The following is a 24,256-nucleotide window of genomic DNA, read 5'->3' on the forward strand; positions in this document are numbered from 1 at the left end:
ACACAATATTCCAGATGAGGTCTGACCAAAGAGGAGTAGAGGGAAATAATGACTTCACGTGATCTAGACTGTATGCTTCTGTTAATACATCCTAGAACTGCATTTGCCTTTTTTGCTGCTGCATCACACTGTTGACTCATATTCAGTCTGTGATCTATTAGTATACCCAAGTCTTTTTCACATGTGCTGTCACTTAGCCCTATTCCTCCCATTCTATATATGCTTTTTTCATTTTTATTGCCCAGATGTAGTACTTTGCATTTCTCCCTGTTAAAAACCATTCTGTTAGTTACTGCCCACTTCTCCAGTTTATTTAAATCTTTTTGAATCCTCTCTCTCTCTTCTCTAGTATTAGCTATCCCTCCTAGCTTTGTGTCATCAGCAAATTTAATCAGTTTACCCTCAATTCCTTCATCTAAATCGTTGATAAAGATGTTGAACAATACAGGGCCCAGGACAGAGCCCTGTGGTACCCCACTTGAGACATTCTTCCAACTGGATGTGCAGCCATTTACGACCACTCTTTGGGTCCGATCACTAAGCCAGCTATGAATCCACCTAACAGTTGCCTTGTCCATTCCATACTTAGTCATTTTTTCAATAAGGATAGTATGAGAGACTTTGTCAAATGCTTTGCTGAAGTCAAGATATACTATATCTACAGCATTTCCTTGATCCACCCAATCAGTGATACCGTCATAGAAGGAAATTAAGTTAGTCTGACATGACTTATTAGTTACAAACCCATGCTGACTCTGTTTGATCACTTCATTCTTATCCAGGTATTGACTTACATGTTGTTTAATAATTTGTTCAAAGATCTTTCCTGGTATAGAAGTCAGACTCACCGGCCTATAGTTGCCTGGGTCCACCTTCTTCCCCTTTTTGAAGATAGGAACAACATTTGCTCTTCTCCAGTCTTCTGGCACTTCTCCTGTTCTCCAAGAATTTTCAAAGATTATGGAGAGTGGTTCAGAAATTTCTTCTGCTATCTCCTTCAGTACTCTGGGGTGTAATTCATCTGGACCTGGAGACTTGAATTCATTTAGGTTAGCTAAGTGTTTCCTCACTATCTTTCTGTTTATAGATATCCTGGATTCTTCTATTCCCTTAATAGGACAGTGAATAACAGTTGGTGTTACATTTCCTTTCTGAGAGAAAACAGATGCAAAATAGGAATTTAAAAGTTCAGCCTTCTCAACATCCTGTCTTACCATTTCATCATTTTCATCCTGTAAAAATCCTATAGCATCTTTGACTTTTCTTTTACTTTTGACATATCCCCAAAATCCTTTATTATTGCTTTTGACATCTCTTGCAAGCCTCAATTCATTTTCAGCTTTAGATAATCTGATTTGTGCCCTGCAGATTCTGCAGACAGCATTATATTCTTCTTTAGATATGCCTCCCTCTTTCCATTTTATAAACATTTTTTTCTTCCTTTTTAGCATGTGCTTAAGTTCTGTGTTCACCCATCCTGGTTTCCTTAAATGCTTCCTATTCTTCCCTCTTTTCGGAATTGTTAACAACTGTGCTTTGAGAATTTCATTTTTCAAGATTTCCCATCCTTCCTGGACATTTTTGTCTTTAAGGATATCCAGCCATTGGATCCCTCCAATTATCTTTCTGAATCCCTTAAAATCTGCCTTTCTGAAATCTAACCTTGACGTCTGAGTCTTCACAGGTCTTCCGCCTCTAGTTATCCAAAATTCTAAAATAGCATGGTCGCTACCTCCTAGGGTTCCAGCCACTTTTACCTCCTCAACCATTTCCTCCCTGTTTATAAGGATTAGATCCAAGGTAGCAGTTCCCCTTGTTTTCTCCCCTACCTTTTGGAAGATAAAGTTGTCAGCAAAAGAGGATAAGAATTTCCTTGACCTGTTAGTTTTGCCTGAGAGAGATTCCCAACAAATGTCTGGATAGTTGAAATCTCCCATGACAACTATGTCATATTTTTTGGAGAACTTGGCCATTTGATGCATAAAGAGTTCATCCATATCTTCAGCTTGCACAGGCGGCCTGTAGTAAATGCCTACAATGGTGTCCTTTCCATTGTTCTGTCCTTGTATTCTTATCCAAACAGTTTCCACTGAACTCCCAGTCTCTGAAGCTTCAATCTCTATGCAGATATACGCGTTTCTAACATACAATGCAACACCCCCTCCTCGTTTATCAAGTCTGTTTCTTGCAAATAAGTTGTATCCTTCTAGTCTTGTATTCCAATCATGTGTATCGTCCCACCAAGTTTCAGTGATTCCAATGACATCATATTTCTTTTCCTGTGTTAGTAGTTCCAATTCACTTGTTTGTTGCCCATGCTTTGTGCATTAGTATAGAAACATTTTAGTTTGTGATTGGTTTCTCTTTCTCCAATATTTTTATTAATTAGATTCTTTCGTCTTTGTTCTTCCTTTCCACTTCTATTAGCAGAGTTCTCAATAGCATTTGTCAGGTGTATGGCTTTTTCTGGTCTTTTGCTTCCCTTCCCATGTTGTTCTAGTTTAAAGCTCTCCTTACAAGTGTAGCAAGGCGACTTCCAAATACCTGCTTTCCAGTCTTCGTAAGGTGCACCCCATCTCTAGCAAGTAGTCCATCGTATAAGTAGTTCACTCCGTGATCCAGAAATCCAAATCGTTGCTGACGGCACCATCGACGTAGCCAGTTGTTCACCTGCAGAATCTTATTCCACCTCCTTGTTCCATGGCCATCCACTGGGAGGATGGAAGAGAAGACCACCTGCGCTCCCAGTTCTTTCACTTTCTTGCCTAAGTCTTCAAAGTCTCTGCAGATGGTTTCCAGGTCGTTTCTTGCGGTGTCATTTGTCCCCACATGTAGTAGCAGGAATGGGTAGTCATCTGTAGGTCTGAAGAGTCCTGATATCCTGTCAGACACATCTTTAATTTTTGCACCTGGAAGACAGCACATTTCTCTTGAAGTTATATCTGGTCTGCAGATAGCGGCCTCTGTTCCTCTCAACAGGGAATCCCCCATGACCACCACTCTCCGTTTCTTCTTCACAACATTTTTCTTTCTCCATCCAGGAGGACTCTGAAGGAGTACAAGGTTGCTGTTTGTTGGCAAAGTCTTATCCTGATGTATTTCTTCATCATTTTCCTGCGTGAGAGCCTGGTACTGGTTTCTGAGCAGTATGGGTGCTGACTGCCTCCTGATCCTCCTGCTTTTCTGGGTCATATGTCTCCATTCCTCTGTTTCTTCAGGTGCACTTCGAATTTCTTCTCTTTCTGTAACATGAAGAGATAATTCTGCTCTGTCCAAGAACTCTTCACCTTCCTTAATGATCTTCAACGTAGCCAACCTCTCTTCGAGATTTTGCAACTTTTCCTCCAACATGGACACAAGCTTGCATTTGTGGCATGTGAAGTTTGGCTTTTCCACTGGTAAGTCTGTGAACATGTAGCAAGAAATGCAGCTCACCAAATGGCTCCTGGCCTCTTCCATCTTGAGATTTCTTAAAAACGATGAAAAAGGCGCGCGGTTTTTCCGATTTCCTCTTTTCAGCTGCAACGGCCAAAACCCAGTGATCGTTGAGCTCGCGGAGACTCTTCACTTATCCCAGAAGGCACTGGGAATATGCAAATGATCTCCTCAAGACTCTTCCCCTGGTTTTCCGATTTCCTCTTTTCAGCTGCAACGGCCAAAACCCAGTGATCGTTGAGCTCGCGGAGACTCTTCACTTATCCCAGAAGGCACTGGGAATATGCAAATGATCTCCTCAAGACTCTTCCCCTGGTTTTCCGATTTCCTCTTTTCAGCTGCAACGGCCAAAACCCAGTGATCGTTGAGCTCGCGGAGACTCTTCACTTATCCCAGAAGGCACTGGGAATATGCAAATGATCTCCTCAAGACTCTTCCCCTGGTTTTCCGATTTCCTCTTTTCAGCTGCAACGGCCAAAACCCAGTGATCGTTGAGCTCGCGGAGACTCTTCACTTATCCCAGAAGGCACTGGGAATATGCAAATGATCTCCTCAAGACTCTTCCCCTGGTTTTCCGATTTCCTCTTTTCAGCTGCAACGGCCAAAACCCAGTGATCGTTGAGCTCGCGGAGACTCTTCACTTATCCCAGAAGGCACTGGGAATATGCAAATGATCTCCTCAAGACTCTTCCCCTGGTTTTCCGATTTCCTCTTTTCAGCTGCAACGGCCAAAACCCAGTGATTGTTGAGCTCGCGGAGACTCTTCACTTATCCCAGAAGGCACTGGGAATATGCAAATGATCTCCTCAAGACTCTTCCCCTGGTTTTCCGATTTCCTCTTTTCAGCTGCAACGGCCGAATTGGATCTCTGGCAGAGATTATACGTGCACGGAGAAAAGAATACACAAGACAAGGTGTATCATGTCAAATGATTCTTCTCTATCTTTAATCAGAGGTGTGCAGTTTTTGTAACAGAAATCGAGCTGTCTCATTGTGTTACATCATGGGTTCTTTCCCAAATTACTGTTTACCCCAAATAGCAAATTAGTATTGATCTCATATGATCTCATATGTCCTATATCAACTACATAATCACTATGCACACAATTATCGTTTCTGGCCTAGCCTAACCCAGTTTCGATGAGACTAGGTGGATACAGAAATACAGAAAAATGTCTTAGAGAATCAAGAATATCTTAACGCTACATGATTCTTAAAGCTATATGATTCTAATATTTGAGCAAAGCGTCCATATAATGGTATAACTTTTGATTCTTGAATATATTCATATGCCATATAATCTCCCCTTAACAGGAGGTCTTTGGGGGAGAGGGCGTTCAGGCCGTCGACCATGTGCAGTGCTGGTAGCGTAGCATAGATTATGTTTTTATTGTCTGGCAGGGGTCACAATATCAATTTCAATGTTTCATGGAAGAACTAAATTCTAATAGGTTTAATATCAAATTGACATACAATCACAGTCATACAGAGGTGGATTTCCTGGACATTAAAATTATAGTGGATCCGCAGCTACATCTGCAAATGGATGTCTACAGGAAACCCACCTCCGTTAAGTCCCTCCTCCATGCGCACTCCTGCCATCCATATGCAACGATTAGGGCCATCCCAGTTGGACAATTCTTGCGCATGCGGCACATCTGTTCCTCTGATCAAAGATTTCAACAACAGGCTGAGGACTTAAAAGAGCGATTCCTCATGCTATAGCCATCGCAGTATCAAAAGGGGGTATAACCTCGCCAAAAAATCAGAATGTTCCACTGTCTTATGTCCTCCACCAAGGAAGAGGGATTTACGGGATATGGTGAGATTTATTTCCACTTTCAATGGGGAGTGGGATACAATGAGAGAATGCCTTGATAGACACTGGGACATTTTACAAACTGAGCCCAGCGTAAATGGGTTTCTGTCAAGGTGTCCTCTCATGACGTACCGCAGGAGCCCTAATTTGGGAGACCTGCTAGTGCACTCCCACTACATTCCCCAAAGAAAAAATGATTTTGATTCTTGTGGGCCTCCACAGGGATGTTTTCTCTGTGGCCATTGTGTGGCCTGCAAAAATGTTTTGCGGACGTCTTCCTTCCAATCAGCTGACGGAGTGCGTACCTTTTCCATCCACCAGCATATTACATGTAGCACCACTCAGGTGGTCTATTATGCCACCTGTGGGTGCTCTAAAATATATATTGGTTTGACGTCTCGCCAGTTAAAAGTGCGAACTAGAGAGCACGTCCGGGACATTATGGCGGCGGTGGATGTCTCGGATGTGTCTGAACTGAAAACTATTCCCCAACATTAAAAGATCCATCATGACTGTAATCCGTAATCCTTCATGGTGAGGGGCATTCAGCACATTAAGAGTGGGATCAGAGGTGGTGATTTAAAACGACTTCTCGCCCAAAGCGAATGTAGGTGGATAACCATCCTTGGTACAATGACTCCCCATGGACTTAATGAGTCCCTGGGTTTTGCATCTTTCTTGTGAGACTTTTTTCAGGGTTTCCCTGCCTCTCTGTATCTCTGCTTTCCATTTTTGTATATTTTGGTTTTAATGTTGTTTATGTATGTTTTTAATTTATTTTTATTGTTTCTGCCTGTAGTTATCTAGCCGTTCTTCCTGTCACGTCTCGTGCCATTCATTATTCTCTAGTTGGATCTGGCGACTCCTTGGACCTTTTCTTATACATATTTATGGGAACATCTGATGATTTGTGGATTCTTCGTCTTAAAAATTTCGAACATCATGATACAGTAATCGGAAAGAAGAGAAAGAAAATCCTCAGTATTATTATTTTTTACCCTTTTTATTATTTTTTAATTCATTTATTATTATTGTTCATTATTTTCTGTACGCTCCCCGAGTTAGCGGGTGTACCGCGAAACGTGCTTTGGGGTTCCCCTGGACAGCAGTTCTTTCTGTGGCTGACATGATGGGTATGCTTTAACCTTATTTATGACCATTACATTGGGCAAATGTGCGATTTGTGAATAGACCGCTTTTCATCTCTCTCCATTACTTCATTTTGATTACCCAGGAGTGTTGTATCTCCATACGATTGCATTGACTAAAGTTTAGAGAGTCTTTTTCACTATTATGCACCCTGTTTTTGCCAATGTTATAAATGAGTGACTTCTATCTAATTCACCCTGTTGTGCCATTGATTCCACTGCTCAGGGTTCTTTTTGTATCCGGCTACATATGACACTGTCTTCCTTCATCTGATTAGTGCCTTTACCTTCTCAGCTCCCTGTTGTGTCTTGTTTTAATTAATAAAGTTGTTATCTTTCATGTAGTCTTGGACTCAGTTTCTCCTTTCTTATAGCTTTTGAGAGTCATTCCTACCTCCTTTACTTAGTGTGGGGCATTTATGTGCACTTGCACAGTATGAATTACAATGCATTCTGAGGGTTTTTGTTTTGAAAAAATAAATAAAGTACAAACATTACCTCTTGTGGAAGATGGTGCCAACCCCAACGCACGTTTTGGCTACTGCTTTCTTCTGGGGACAATTTGCTTTCAGTATGTGTACTTGCAAACATAGCATTTCTTGTTATATCCCTTATGACAATAATATAAAAAATGGGGTTAAAAAGATTGTCAAAAGTCAATTGTGTTGTGCAAAATGCATAGTAAAAGGAAAAAAATCAAAATAAACAACAGATCACACAAGCGCTTACCAAGCAATAAACACTAATATTTCCCCAGCTGCTAGGTCAGCCTGATGAAGAAGGCAGTTTGCGCCTTCAAAACACGTTGGTTTGCTTTTTGGCCTGTTTACTGCTCCGCACAGGCAGTGACGTCACACGCCCAGGTACTCTCGGGCAGCCGTTTCTAAGTGGGTTTCCAAGGAAGCCTTCAGCCGGGGCTTTCCCTTCCCTCTCCTTTCACATCCTGCTCTCCCCTGTGCCTTGTGCACACGCTTCTTCTTTTGGCAGCACGCCATCAGTGCATGGACTTCCTAAGTCATTATCGCCCTGCACTGTGCTCCAGTTACTTCTGCCTGGTATGTAACCCCTGCTGTCTTTGTAATTTATGTCCTTGTTTATTCCGGGACACACTCAGTTTTCTTTCCACAGCGTTGCTTCATATACAAACCAGCATTGTTACCACGTCTGTGTGATTGATCCTCTGCAGCTCTCATCATCATCCCCTTTTTTTCTGGTGAGTGCATGCTTGTTTCCTTGAGGATGAGTATTTAGTGCTATTGTTTTATGTGCGATTATCTATTGTATCTGTACTTTGCACCTTTATTGAACTGATACATGTTTACTTAGGTGGTGCCTTTGTACATCATTTGTCCACTTTTGCAGCCTCTATTTAATCCTTTTAGCGCAGGTCTTTTTGTTTGTTTTGCATAGTAAAAGGAAATGTGGCATTGGACAGGGTAATGGGAAAGAAAAAAAATCCCCATTCCCCGGCCAAGAATATGGGACTAGTAGTGATTGACGCAACAAGAGAGCCAACACCACTAACATAAGCTATCCAGGAGGTATTACCACCAAAAACAGACCACAATTGGCCTCCTTTGCCTCTGCAAGAATATTGGTGAGGTTGTGTTTTTTGCAACATTGCACAAACTGGTCTGCCTAATCACATATGACTAGAAGGATAATTCTTGTACACTTTTTTTAAATTTAAAAAACTTAAAAAATCTATCATTGCACTGTATTATTAAATGGGCTGTTTGTTTTAACTGGGTTACCATCCATTTCTACGGTGAGGTCATTTTGACCTTACTAATGCTGTGTTTGTGTTAATGAGGTTGAAAAATGTTCAATATGGTCTTAATAGATCTCAGAATGGAAAAATTAGTCGTACTGGGGGGTATAGTAGGCCTCAGAGGAGAAAGTGGTGTCGATCAGTCCAGGAGTGCAAAAGATTGCCAGAAAAGGTGCAGCAGCAGGAGCAGGCCTGGATGTGGGAAGAGGGGCATATGCCCACCGGGCTAATACCCTAGCAGCTGCTTAGGGCTTCCTCACTTCTTCTTGTTTAAGTTTCAGGGCCAGCACTGGGTCATTAAATGTATAGTGTGCCAGCCTGGCTACATCATACAAGAGCTGCAAGAGCCATCATACTCTATACAGTGGGGAAAAAAAGTATTTAGTCAGACAGCAATAGTGCAAGTTCCACCACTTAAAAAGATGAGAGGCGTCTGTAATTTACATCATAGGTAGACCTCAACTATGGGAGACAAACTGAGAAAAAAAAATCCAGAAAATCACATTGTCTGTTTTTTTTTTCATTTTATTTGCATATTATGGTGGAAAATAAGTATTTGGTCAGAAACAAAATTTCATCTCAATACTTTGTGATATATCCTTTGTTGGCAATGACAGAGGTCAAACGTTTTCTGTAAGTCTTCACAAGGTTGCCATACACTGTTGTTGGTATGTTGGCCCATTCCTCCATGCAGATCTCCTCTAGAGCAGTGATGTTTTTGGCTTTTCGCTTGGCAACACGGACTTTCAACTCCCTCCAAAGGTTTTCTATAGGGTTGAGATCTGGAGACTGGCTAGGCCACTCCAGGACCTTGAAATGCTTCTTACGAAGCCACTCCTTCGTTGCCCTGGCAGTGTGCTTTGGATCATTGTCATGTTGAAAGACCCAGCCACGTTTCATCTTCAATGCCCTTGCTGATGGAAGGAGGTTTGCACTCAAAATCTCACGATACATGGCCCCATTCATTCTTTCATGTACCCGGATCAGTCGTCCTGGCCCCTTTGCAGAGAAACAGCCCCAAAGCATGATGTTTCCACCACCATGCTTTACAGTAGGTATGGTGTTTGATGGATGCAACTCAGTATTCTTTTTCCTCCAAACACGACAAGTTGTGTTTCTACCAAACAGTTCCAGTTTGGTTTCATCAGACCATAGGACATTCTCCCAAAACTCCTCTGGATCATCCAAATGCTCTCTAGCAAACTTCAGATGGGCCCGGACATGTACAGGCTTAAGCAGTGGGACACGTCTGGCACTGCAGGATCTGAGTCCATGGTGGCGTAGTGTGTTACTTATGGTAGGCCTTGTTACATTGGTCCCAGCTCTCTGCAGTTCATTCACTAGGTCCCCCCGCGTGGTTCTGGGATTTTTGCTCACCGTTCTTGTGATCATTCTGACCCCACGGGGTGGGATTTTGCGTGGAGCACCAGATCGAGGGAGATTATCAGTGGTCTTGTATGTCTTCCATTTTCTAATTATTGCTCCCACAGTTGATTTCTTCACTCCAAGCTGGTTGGCTATTGCAGATTCAGTCTTCCCAGCCTGGTGCAGGGCTACAATTTTGTTTCTGGTGTCCTTTGACAGCTCTTTGGTCTTCACCATAGTGGAGTTCGGAGTCAGACTGTTTGAGGGTGTGCACAGGTGTCTTTTTATACTGATAACAAGTTTAAACAGGTGCCATTACTACAGGTAATGAGTGGAGGAAAGAGGAGACTCTTAAAGAAGAAGTTACAGGTCTGTGAGAGCCAGAAATCTTGATTGCTTGTTTCTGACCAAATACTTATTTTCCACCATAATATGCAAATAAAATGAAAAAAAAACAGACAATGTGATTTTCTGGATTTTTTTTTCTCAGTTTGTCTCCCATAGTTGAGGTCTACCTATGATGTAAATTACAGACGCCTCTCATCTTTTTAAGTGGTGGAACTTGCACTATTGCTGACTGACTAAATACTTTTTTTCCCCACTGTATATGGGGAAGCATGGTAGTCATTTGTCTGGGGGGCAGGGTTCATCAAACCGTGTGTGGGAGTCTTGTGGGGGCAAATTGATGTGGAGGTGTAATACTGTGGGGTTATCATGATGTGTCTGAGGGGACATTTGTGAATGCAGCCATGTGCTATGATCTCGACTACTCTGTCATATATATATATATTTATATATATATATTTACTGAGGGTGGAGGAGGTAAGTTAGCACCTTTTCTCTAGAGTCATTTACTGGCTGTCACCAATTCTCATATTAAAAGTACCACAATGTGTGTCTATATATATGCATATTGTTTTTATGATGTGCATGTAAGTAGAAGTCTGTGTATGTGTGTGTCTTTGAATATATTTGATGTTTGAGGCATAATTCCTAAATCTGCAAATGATCTTTTACATTAGAGAATTCTATTTGTCTTTTCTATTTTAGGAACAGACAAGTGAAATTATTGGACAAAATGGACTGGATGCATATAAAAGCATAGGGAAGAAGAAGGGTCCCATTATTGTTATGAGGCCTATTTGGCCAAGTTGGATCTAGGTTTTTCGGCTCCCAGGACAAGAGTTTAGTCTCACCCCCCCCTCAAGCAGTTTGATTAACCATTATATGACCTCTCTTATGCAATTTGCACACTTAAAATCATGTGCCGACTAGGTGCTCTTTATAATTCTTTAAGTGTTCAGTGAAATAGTACAGCAACTGCTATTGAGAGAAGCAGAAATAAAAACTTGTGACCATAAGTATGAAAATCACATATGAGTGGTCACATGATACTCACTGAAACTGACAATGAGCATATTACACGCTTTCAGGATTGGTCATGGTACACTGCTTAATGTTATAATTAAAGGGGTTTTCCAGATTTGCTGTGAATGTCTGCAGTCAGTCTGCTGAAGATATCCACCGCACAACACCTGTTTCTACCCAAGAAATAGGTACAGTACAGTAGACGAGATGTTGCTGAAAGTAAGAGCAGTGTCCAATGTGTGCACCCGGGTCAGAGTGAGGAGGTGGCATCTCTGCATTCTCAATCCAAGGAACAGTAGATTTATGGTGGCTGCTTCAATTTTTAAAAAGATTGGTGTCATTGTCAGTGCGGGTCGCCCAAGCATCACCTGATCTATATGAAACTTAAAAGCAACTGCACAAATCTTAGGACTAGTATTGTGAGGAAAGAGGGAGACACCAGCGCAATATAGGGTCTTATCCCACAAATAAAGTAAGTGGTTTGACAGAAAACTGCTCACCTGGTAGTAGGTATTCAAAGCATGCATAGATAAGGGCTGCTGCAAATCCACAAGTCGGTCACCGACTATCTGAAACAGAACTCTGCAAAGGAATACGTGGATTTCGCCCGCGCTGCCCAAATGATGAAATTCCAGAAAGTTAACAAAGTTTGATAGTGGTTTATTCTACGCGTTTCAAGGTTTTTTGCAACCTCTTCTTCAGGAAATACCAGGTGGTATTGTCAAACTTTATTAACCTTCTGGAATTTCATTATTTGGGCAGCGCGGACGAAATCCACATATTCCTTTTGCAGAGTTCTGTTACAAATCTCAGGACAGCACAGGTTAGATTATGTCTCACTCCGTCTTATATTATATATATATATATATATATATACACACACACACTAGATGTGGTTCCGATGCTATCGCATCGGGAGGGGAGTGACATCACGATGGGGGGCAGCTGTGTGGCACTGGGGATGGCAGCCCACCCACCTCCGTGAAGTCACAGCCGGCAGGAAAGGCGGTGCTTTGTGGCCTGTGCTGGAGATGGGGTTCGGCGCTACCAGAGGGCACCCATACCCGATCTCCAGCACAGGCCTCAAGCCGCGGTCTTTCCTGCCGGCTGTGACTGCATGGAGGTGGGAGGGCAGGCAGGCAGCGGCAGGATCCGGTGCGTGTAGTCAGGCAGCGGGTCCTAACGGCATCCCTCTCATTACTTCCCCCTCATTACACCACTCTCATTATACCGCCCTCATTACACCCCTCTCGTTATATCCCCTCATTACACCCCTCTCGTTATACCACTCTTGTTATACCCCCTCATTACACCCCTCTCATTATACCCCTCGTTACACCCTTCTCATTATACCCCCTTGTTACACCCCTCTCGTTATACCCCTCTCACATCCGGCAGGAAAGACTGTTTTGCGGCCTGTGCTGGAGATGGAGTGCAGCGCCACCAGAGGGCGCCCGCACCCCTTCTCATTCTCCTGCACAGGCCACGGCCTTTCCTGCCAGCTGTGACTGCACGGAGGTGGGTGGGCAGGCAGCGACGGGTCCGGCGGCGGGGAGGTCCTGGCGGCGGCGGGGGGCAGTCGGAAGGAAAGACCGCGGCTTGCGACCTGTTCTGGAGATGGGGTGCGGCGCCACCAGAGGGTGCCCGCACCCCATCTCCAGCACAGGCCGCAAGCCGCGGTCTTTCCTGTTGGCTGTGACTGCATGGAGGTGGGTTGGCAGGCAGCGGTGGGTCCGGCGGCAGCAGGTCCAGTGGCGGGGGGGTCCAGCAAATTAGATAGCCTGTAACCAGAGTCTCATATCTTTAAATCCAAAGTGGTAAACATAAAAACCCATTAAAAAACCTAACTGTCATTGTTAAAATCTAAAAATCTCCACAATGATGAGGATGAATATATATGATAATGAGATCCACATAAAAGTTAAAACATATAGTAGGTGTGTAAAGGACAGGCTGCACTACATATGGGCTTAGTGTCACATGTAACCTTTCCCAAAAATGTTTTGTGGCTCATGGCGAAAAGGAGAGACTCCAATTCTCATCTTCTTACAGAATATTTGACTGTATTAACATATTTCTGACACGTATACATTTGGATGCTTTAGCACTAGGACTCATCAGCCATCATCTAGTCATGCAGTGGCGTGATGAAGTCATCATCGCACTTTGACCTCATCTCAATGCTGCGGTTGCTGCTGCCGCAGCACAGTGGTGGTAAGGAGGCGATGGAAGACAGTAAGCACTGCTTAGAGGAGCCAAAGAAATAAATATTCTGACTATTATAGTAGGGCTGGGATGGTTTATGTTACTGGGATAGCATGTTATGGGTCAAGGGGGGAAATTGTCAAGAGGTTAAAGCATGCAGAAGGGCAATGTGGGAAATATTTTGGAGCGTGACAGTGTGAGGGGAACATTATTGCTAGAATCAGTGTGAGGAAAAATGGAAAGGTGCAGTGTGGGGAGTAATTATGAAGAGGGGCAGTATGTAGAGGATATTATGGAGAAAGGCAGTGCAGGGAGGATATTATGGAGAGGGACAGTGAGGGGGTATATTATGGAGAGTGGCAGTGTGGGGTAAATATTTTGAAGAAGGGCAGTGTTGGGATATGATGGAGTGGGGCAGTGGGCAGGGCGGGGGGACACAATGGAGAGATGCACTGTGGGAGAATATTATGGAGAAGGGAAGTGTAGGGGGATATTTTGTGCAGGAAAAACAGTGAGAGGCAAATATTTATTCAAAGGTGTAAGGAGGAACACCGGGCTGTGGGTGTTGACAGAGCACCAGGTCCAGAACTGAAGGAGCCGTGCCTCTTGTTGCAGCGGGGAAGGAAATTGAGGATGGAGAGGACCCATGACCTTTAGAGAGGGGGCATGCTAAGCCAGGGAGAGACAAGGGGTTGTTTTGCATGAAGAGGACAGAGTTCCCGCTGGGGGGAAGTAAGAGGGTAGACATGTGGCGCTCTGGAGGTAGCGTTAGTCCGTGCGGTAGTGAGAAGACATGAGTGTAGAAAAGTCCGGGTGAGGGATCATTGTGTGAGACTCCCAATTGCAGCGCATGGTGTGCGGGAGGTTGTTGTGTGAGATCCCCGGTCGCAGAGTACGTCGAGCGGGAGATTGCAGTGAAGGACTCCCGGGTGAAGAGCAGTGTGATGGACTAGAGGTTCAATGGGTCAAACCGGTGACTGCCCGTTGCTCTCAGAAGAGGAAAGACTGATCTGTTAGGTGGTGTAGCTTGAAGATTTCAGCACTGGCCTCAGACGGCATCCAGCATTTACACCTGAGTACGTGACAAGCGTGAGACTCACGATAAGTGGAACCAAAATACTCATAAATTGTCGCTCAGTTCTTTTGTGATTTCTAGTTTAAATCTGGTTTAACCCCCTATTGCTCCCTGCGAGGAGACTTCTGCCTGTAAGTGTTAAATTAAACCACTGTTACCCCTGTTATCCCTTGCTCTGCATATCTGTGTTGCTGTATCCAATTACCTGCTTTACAGGGGCACAGCATGGGATATATTTTTAATCATGGGGCATTATAATGATAAAAAAATATAAATCCAGCAAAGGGTCCAATGCTGGATTTAAATACAGTATAATTTTTCATGGTGGAACTTTGCAGTATTGCAGTAAAAGACTGTCCAGGCAACAGGGATCCATTTATCCATCGGTGAGCTAATTTTTTTTTATAGATATTGACAGGTCTCACACTGCTTTCACATTAAAATGACACATTTATTTTTAAGGGCCCCATGTTGTCTGCAGCACAGCCAGTCAACAAGTTTGTAGGTTGTGGGCATTTTCATAGCTATCACAAAAGACTGAGCAAGAGAGAAAAATATTAGAGACACACTCTGAAACTCTGGAAACACACTCGTGACACCCCCTGACAAAGCCTCTGGGTGAAACATGCATTGGGGCAGATGTAACCAGGACGCATGTGCTATAGCCCCGTTCACTGACATACCATCTTTTGTGTAAGTACTTACCTTATGCATTTTTTCTCTAAATTATTTAATACCAGTCATGACACTTGTTATTTGACTTGGATTATTACATTAATGGGGTCCTTTGCCCTATTTGGAATCTGTAGTTTTAATTTACATCTCGTACTTGCTACTGGTGCCACTTCTAGAAACATTCTGCCTTGGTATACAGTATGTATACAAAACACAAATATCCTAAAATGAAAAATTAAATAATAAATTGCAAATAATGCATAAAGGTAATAATAATAATAATAATAATAATATTAAGGGTATGTAGTAAACATAATTTTGATCAAAATAATGTACAAGCCATCCCGCCACGTCAAGGCAACCCTTGTGGGACAGACCTAACTCTAGTATTTAAAACCTTTCCACTTGCCAAGTGACGTGAATGTGAAAAAGGATCGAGGGACTGAACCACTAGTAAAAAGCATAGGTCAGACAGGTTGGATTTCCCAGCTCAGAAGGGCAATGCAGGTCCAGATACAGGTGCACAATTAATTAGAGCCCTTCATCTGTGATTGCTGGTAGGGAGAGAGTGGAGGTTAAAACTGAGATGTCTGTCTAGACCTGGTTGGCCTTTATCTGCGCTCCCCTTTCCTGGCTTCATGGGAGTGATTCAGAAACGTTTCAGGTATAGTGTGCATTTGATATGGTCTTGCTTTTAATTCATTTAGGAGGCCGTAATGGCACAGCGAATACAAAAAACGAAGAGTAGGACTGCCCCATATGAGATTGCCTTGGCGTGGCAGGGTGGCTCAGATGATCGATCAATTTTTTGCTAAATATCTCATTTTGAAATACAGTTAGAAATGAATATGTGTATATGCACTTTATGTATTGCGTTCTGACTACAAGCAGCGCTGACTTCTCTCCTTGTCTTAACGCCATAACTGTTAAGAATAAGTATCCTCTGCCCCTGATATCGGAACTGTTTGATAGGTTACGAGGAGCGAGAGTGTTTACTAAACTTGATCCGCGGGGGGGCTTACAACCTGATTCGCATCCGTGAGGGGGACGAATGGAAGACAGCTTTTAACACCAGGAACAGGCACTATGAATACCTGGTGATGCCCTTCGGGCTCAGTAATGCTCCAGTCGTCTTCCAAGACTTTGTGACCGACATTTATCGGGGTATGCTCACCACCTCAGTTGTAGTCTATCTGGATGATATCCTCATCTACTCTCCAGATATTAACTCCCACTGGAGAGATGTTTGCAAAGTTTTCGACCTCCTACGGGTGAACTCCCTCTATGCCAAGTTGGAGAAGTGTGTGTTTGAGCAGGAGTCCTTGCGTTTCCTGGGCTATAACATCTCTGCCCAGGGATTGGCCATGGATCCTGCCAAACTACCGGCGGTGATGGATTGGCAGGAGCCCCATTCTCTCAAAGCAGTGCAGCACTTTATTGGGTTCATAAATTATTATCACCAATTCATTCCCCACTTCTCGACTTTGGTTGCCCCCTTGGTGGCCCTCACTAAGAAGGGTGCAAATCCCAAGTTGTGGTCAGAATCTGTCTCCAAGGCCTTCTCCTCCATTAAGACCCATTTCGCTAGCGCTCCCATTCTACATCGCCCCGATGTAGATAAACCCTTCATTCTGGAGGTGGATGCCTCTTCCGTCAGTGCTGGAGCGGTCCTGTTCCAGAAGGACTCGTAAGGTCTGAAGCACCCATGCTTCTTCTCCATGACCTTCTCACCAGCGGAGAGGAATTATTCCATCGGGGACAGGGAGTTGCTAGCGATGAAGTTGGCCTTCTCGGAGTGGAGACACCTCCTGGAGGGGGCTCAAAACCCTTTCCAGGTATTCACTGACCACAAGAACCTGGTGTATTTGCAGATGGCCCAGCGGCTAAATTCTCACCAGGCCAGATGGTCCTTGTTTTTCTCCCGGTTCCATTTCATCCTCCACTTCCTATCCGGTGAGAAGAACATCAGGGCCGATGCTCACTCCCGCTACATGGTGTCATCGGAGGAAGAGCCTCGGCTGATTGTCCCGTCCGAGAGCCTGAGGACCGTGGCTCCGGCTGCACTTGAGTCAGTACCTCCAGGCAAGACATTTGTCCCTGCCCGTCTGCGACCGGAGGTCCTCTCTTGGGCTCATTCGTCCAGGGTGGGTGGACATTTTGGGACAAAACGGACCTGTGAGCTTCTGGCAAGGACGTACTGGTGGCCGCATATGGATGTGACATCAGGGACTATATTCAGGTGTGCGTCTCTTGCGCCCAGAATAGGTCCTCTTTGCAGCGGCTACTTTACCCTCTGCCGGTAGCGGACAGGTCCTGGGAGATGGTCGGTATGGACTTTGTGGTGGGACTGCCCAAGTCCAGTGGCAGCATGGTCATTTGGGTTGTCACTGACCACTTCTCCAAGATGGTGCACCTGGTACCTCTCTCCCAGTTACCTTCTGCACGGGGCCTGGCAGTGTTGTTTATTATGCACGTTTTCCGCCTGCACGGCATGTCGGATAAGATTGTCAGCGACCGGGGTACTCAGTTTGCATCTCGGTTCTGGAAAGAGGTCTGTAGCCTGCTCAGCATTGAGCTAAATCTATCCTCAGCCTATCATCCCGAGATGAATGGGTTGGTAGAGAGAGCAAACCAGACCCTGGTCACATATCTACGACATTTTGTCTCGGCCAGGCAGGATGACTGGGCATCCTTGCTGCCATGGGCGGAGTTCGCTTTGAACAATGCTGTGGCCAACTCTACCAGTCAGACCCCATTCTTCCTAAATTACAGCCAACATCCACGCGTCCCTGTGCCCATGCCCATGTCATCCACCGCTCTAGGGTGGCAGACTGGGTGGTGGAGGCACTTGACATTTGGGATCACACTCAGGAAGCTATCCGGGAATGAGGGTCTCTGCTGACGCACACCGGCGCCCTCCTCCGACTTTTTCCCCTGGCGACTTAATGTGGCTATCCGCCCGTAACATCAGGCTGCGAGTTGAGTCCGCTAAGTTTGCACCTTGCTACATTGGCCCCTGCAAGGTCCTTGAGCAGGTCAACCCTGTGGTCTAACATCTGGCCCTTCCACCACACTTGGCTATCACTGACACCTTCCACATGTCCCTCCTTAAGCCTGTCCACATGTCCCGGTTCTCTGAGTCATCTGCCAGGACATGAGACCTGTCTTCGGACAAGTTTGAGGTCAATGCCATCGTGGGATGCAGGGTGGTGCGTGGTAAAAGTTTTATTTGGTGGACTAGAAGGGTCATGGACCAGAGTCTCGGACCTGGGAGCCAGTGGAGAACATACCCGCTCCGCTCCTCATTGTGGCATTTGAGCGTAGCGAGGCGGGGGGGTAATGTTTGGCATCAGGTTTCTGTCACTGCACAGCAGAAATCCTGAGCCTTGCCTTCAGCGGTCTCCCATTCCTCTCCAGCCATAGAGGAGCCTGCTCAGCAGACTCGTCAATCCCAGCACTCTGTTCAAACCAGCTTTGTGGGTTTGTTTGCTGCTGCTGCCACCTCTGGTACAGCTATAGCAACGCGTGTTGGTCTGCAGCGCACAATGCCAAGGACTAAGTCCTCCTTTCGGTCGACTGAGCAAGCCCGTGGGACGATCTCCCATTGGAGATCGGAGGTCACATGCTCAGGTCCTTCTCAAGCTCGGATTGGATAACCAGGAAGGTCCCGGAAGGATGCTGCAATAAAAGGTTTGCATGGCCGCTCGGCCATGTGCTAGTATAGACTCAAATACTTATGGAGTGTATGATAATTGATGCATGTATCTGGTGACTGACTCCTTATGAAACCCCTAACCTTGGTTGTGTTTGTTGTTAGGGTTCAGCAGATAGAGTCAGCACCAGTCAGTGGCTACTGTATATGCCACAGTGCAGTCCAGCCTTCTGCACACTAGTGTCTGATGGTGTCGCTCACTGCAGGGCACTATCGTACCGTGGCAAGTGACAGCCACGCCTGTGCAACGCCTTGCACAACACCTTGCGCAACCTGCGCTTATCTGGCCCAATCCTGGGTGATTAGTGGCATCCGCCTGAGCGGCACTGTGCACACTTGCACGCGTTATATTTAGCTGGCACGACAGTTGCGGAGCCGAGCGCTAGCGGTCTAGAGAGACTCCAGTCCTGCGGTCTAAGGGCCGAGTCCTGTGACCTTACGCTATGCGTTTTCTCTGCCGAGTCCTATGGGGTTAACTGGCTCCAGCATTTCTGTTAGCGGCTGTGTGAAGTAATAGAGTTTGCCCCTGTGCACACCGGGTCAGTGGTTAACCTGCCGGTGTTCACTTTATACTCCACCATTACTAAGCAGCAGTTTTCCATCTCTGCACGGTGGACCCCAGGCAGCGAACGCACTTCATTATCTATTTATTATTTGGTGCGTTCCGTCAGTAAGTGCATATTAACACATGACCATTACACAGAGAAAACAAAAACAAAAAACACAAATATCCTAAAATAAACTGCAAATAATACATAAAGGTAATAATAATAAGGGTATTTACTAAACATAATTTTGATAAAAAGAATGTACAAGCCATCCCGCCACGTCAAGTCAACCCTTGTGGGACAGTCCTAACTCTAGTATTTAAAACCTTTCCACTTGACAAGTGACATGAATGTGAACAATGATCGAGGTACTGAACCACTAGTAAAAGCATAGGCCAGACAGGATGGATTTCCCAGCTCAGAAAGAGGGCGGTCACACCCATATATGCACAGAATGCACAATGAAATGAATGAAAAATTGGAGTCTGAACTGAGAAAGTAAGTTAATGTGTATGCACAATGTAAGTGCATATTAACACATGACCATTACACAGAGAAAGCAAAAACAAAAAACACAAACTGTTTATGTTTGCCCTGAGCTTCCCCAGTGTTCCTCTGTAACTCCCTCCATACCTCCCTCAGCCACTGAACGGCTGAATCAGCCCCAGGACACCCCAAGTCCATCATGGAAAACTCACCAAAGTGGGGGTGAAAGCCATAATTACAAAAGAATGGAGAAGTGTCCGTGGTCTGATTAATAAGATTATTAAAGGCAAACTCAGCCACTGGTAACAAAGAACACCAGTCATCTTGCTGGAATGTGGCAAGACACCGCAAAATTTGTTCAAGAGACTGATTGATCTCAGGATGATAGGCCGAGGAGAAGGCCAAAGTAATATCTAACCTTTTACAAAAAGCCCTCCAGAATTTGGTCTCAAATTGTACACCCTATCTGAAAACACATTCAATGGCACACAAAGCAATCACACCACATCCTCAACAAACAACCTAGAAACTGTTTCAGCTTTAGGCAGTTCCACCAAAGGTACAAAATGCGCTTGTTTACTGAATCTATCCACCACCACCCAAGCCACAGTTTTGCCATTGGAAGGAAGGAGATCAGAGATAAAGTCCATGGACAAATGAATCCAAAGTCTATCTGGAATTGGCAATGGCACCAATTCCCCGGCCCGCCGATTATGAGAGCTTTTAGCATGGGCACAAGTATCACAGGAAGACACAAACACAGCAACATCAGAAGCCAAAGAGGTCAACAAAACAGCATAGCAATAGCTCTGCGAGTGGCCAAGATTCCAAGATGCCCACTAAGAGCGGAATCGTGGTACTCCTGGAGCACCCTCAACCAATACTGAACCGGGACAAAGAGCTTGTTGTCAGGCAATGACTGAGAAGCAAGAGACTGAGCCTCATGAATTTCTCGCTCCAATTCTCATGACACCATTGCCATGACCACTCCGTGCCGAAGACTAGAGGAAGGAGGTTCAGGAGATTATATTGGATCCAAATTGCGAGATAAGGCATCCGCCTTGACATTCTTGTAAGGCTAGTTTCACACTTGCTTTTTTTTGCAGAGCGTTTTTCCCGCAAAAAAACGCATTGAAAAAACGCATACAAAAGCATACAACTGCTGCGTTTTTTTCAAGCATTTTTATGAGCATGCATGAAAAAAAGCAGCGTTTGTATGCGTTTTTAGTGCGTTTTTACCGCGTTTGCGTTTTTTCCAACATTAGGTGGCCCCTCACACTAACCCAAACCATGACTTTACTAACCCTAACCCTGACCCTAACCCTAACCCTAACCCTGACCCTAACCCTAACCCTAACCCTGACCCTAACCCTTAACCAAACCATACTTAACCCTAACCCAAACCCTAAACCCTAACTAACCCTAACCCTAACCCTAACCCTGACCCTAACCCTTAACCAAACCATACTTAACCCTAACCCAAACCCTAAACCCTAACTAACCCTAACCCTAACCCTAACCCTAACCCTGACCCTAACCCTAACTCTAACCCTGACCCTAACCCTTAACCAAACCATACTTAACCCTAACCCAAACCCTAAACCCTAACTAACCCTAACCCTGACCCTAACCCTAACCCTAACCCTAACCCTGACCCTAACCCTAACCCTAACCCTGACCCTAACCCTTAACCAAACCATACTTAACCCTAACCCAAACCCTAAACCCTAACTAACCCTGACCCTGACCCTAACCCCAACCCTAACCCTGACCCTGACCCTAACCCTAACCCTAAACCCCCTTAACTAACCCTAACTCTAACCCAAACCCCTAAATTCCATGGTTAACAAAAAAAAACGCATGTGCAAAAAAACGCATAGATAAGCATGCCAATGTGCACATATGCGCACCCATAGACTTATATTGGGTGTCTTGCTGTAAAAAAACGCATTGCGCGCGCATGCGTTTTTTTGAGGCAAGTCGGACGCACAAAAAATGCAACAGGTTGCATTTTGTGCGCCCGAGCGCATACCGCAAAAAAACGCATGCGCGGTAAAACGCGTACAAACGCATGTGTATGCGCACATAAGCGCATCCCATGCAAAGTATAGGGAAAAAAAACGCATGCGCTATTTAGCGCTAAATTACTGCGAAAAAAACGCAAATGTGAAACCAGCCTAACCAGGCCGAAAAGTGATAGGAAAATTAAAGCGTGAAAAAAGTGACCACCTGGCCTGTCTGGGTGTCAAACATTTGGCTGACTCAATTTAAGACAGATTCTTTTGGTCCGTAATCTCCATGAACCGATGACCAGCCCCCTCCAAAAAGTGCCTCCATTCTTCAAAGGCCAGCTTGATAGCTAAAAGCTCTCAATTCCCAACATAATTTCTCTCTGCAGGAGAAAATTTTTTCGAGGAGGCACAAGGCCTCAAGTTAGTCAAAGTGGCAGGTTCTTAGGACAGCGCCCCCACCTCCGACGCATCCACCTCAACAATAAATAATTTAGACAGATCAGGCTGGACCAAAACAGGGGCAGACATGTTAGGATTGGCGGAGCGCACCAAATAAATATATATAATAAAGTGCGTTCACAACCCGGGGTCCACCGTGCGGTGATGGAGAAACAGCAGCTAGCACAATGGCAGAGAAAGGCTGCGAGAAAACACTTAAAGCACACTGAGATAAATGTCACTCAGTGTGCACAGAGCACAAAGTAACAAGCTCTGTTACACCACAGAGCGGTAACATGAAGCAAAGCAAAAAGACTATACCCTGTTAGACTGTACAGGCATATAGAAAAATACTAATTGGAGTCCCTATAACTTAACCCCACAGTGTAGACTAAGCTGGTGGTTGACTCTGCTCTGACACATGGTGTGTTTTAGCACACGTGCCTGAGGATGTCCGGTTCCCACCCTACAATGCCTGTCTAGACCAACACTCGCAGTGCTATAGTGGCACACTTGCACACAGGGTGTTAAGGTAGCCACCAACACACCACACAAAGCTTTTCATACCTTGCTCAAGTCCTGACAAACTGGACCTTGCTTGTGGGCCAATCTGGAGCTGCCACATCACCAGAGCACCTTATGTCCGAGCACCAATGGGAAGGCATATCAGGGACATGTTCAGTAGAATGAAATCTGGACTTAGGCTCCAGAGCACAGCACTGCACGTGTAAACTAGTAGTCACCATAGGCTTATCTGGAGGACCAGCAGTAACTACACCTACAGCACGAACCTGGGCAAGGTGCTGGGACCAAAATCTGTGCTGAGTAGTCATTCCAGCGGCCGAGCCTGGATGGGAGGCCACAGCACCAGACAAGGCTTGAGATCCATCCTGTGTAGTGGGAGAATAACAGTGCTTAACATTACCCCCTCCTCTAGCACCCTCTCCCCAGCAACATTTTTCACGCTCAGAAGCCGCCATACTATGGGAGGCATGGAAGTGTTTTTGTAGATCGGCTGAAGTTCTAGATGGTACGAAGAACTTGCCTGGGGTACAGGGGCTTTTATACACAGGCTCTCACAGAAACTACACCATTTTTGTATGCTCCCTGTTGCTCAATCAAGCTGAGGGGAGTGAAGATGCAGCCAGGGTAACCCCAGAAGTACCTCATCTATACCCTCAAAGATAACTAGATAGAGATTATTTCCTGATGCTTCGGAGACATGGTGAGGGTATGTGGTACATTTTGATGGAAAATTGGGGTTGTCAAAATGGATCCATTAGCTACCTGAAAGACATCAGCTTAGGTAGCATAACTAAAGGGATAGCGTGCCATTTGGTGAAGGTAGCGGACATAAAATTGCCCTCAGTCCCGCAAGTAGATTGTCCAGAACAAAACGTAATACGTTCCTGGTGCAAGGATGACATTCGTAGCCAGAGGTGTTTTGTCAATGTCAGCAACATGGATAGGAGTCTCCAGCCTAACTGTGCCTAATTTACACTTGGTCACCAAGTTAGAGTCAATAAAGTTCATGGATGACCCGCAGTCCATGAAGCAGAAGTGGGCATGAAGCAACTCCCACAACTAAGTTCCATTTCCAACAATACTTTTGAAAATAAGGAAAAAGGTACCTGAGAGTCTCAGTGACCTCCACGACAATCACTCAGACTCAGCCGCTTGTTAGTTGATGGGCAGGAGAGGCAGTCTTTTTTCCAGTGTCTGGGATCTCCACAGTAAAAACACAGCTTACCTTCACATCATCATTTCCTCTTCTTCTCCTTGAGGTTGGTGGCCCCCACCTCCATAGGTTCAGATGGTGGCAAAACAACAGGATTAGGCGGGAGTAACGAAACCTCTCGCTGTGTCACACCTCTCCCGTAGCCTCCAATCCATATGGATAGCCTGAGTCATAGCCTCCTCCAATGAGCTGGGTGGTGGATGGAGAGATAGAGTGTCCTTCAGGTGATCCGGCAGTCCTCTCCTGAACTGACATCTCAGCGCAGAGTCATCCCAGGACACCTTAGTGGACCATTGGCAGAATTCGTAGCAATACCATTCAGCCGAGAGCTTCCCCTGAAAGACCCTCATGATTGTGTCCTCTGTCACTCTGGCCCAGTCAGGCTCATCAAAAATAAGTCCTAAGGCCTCAAAGAACCTATCCACAGACACAGAGAAAGCCCACGATTGAGACGCCCTCGA

Source organism: Dendrobates tinctorius, unplaced genomic scaffold (assembly GCF_039654945.1).
Source record: "Dendrobates tinctorius isolate UK_male_01 unplaced genomic scaffold, ASM3965494v1 ptg000121l, whole genome shotgun sequence".
Taxonomy (NCBI): Eukaryota; Metazoa; Chordata; class Amphibia; order Anura; family Dendrobatidae; genus Dendrobates; species Dendrobates tinctorius.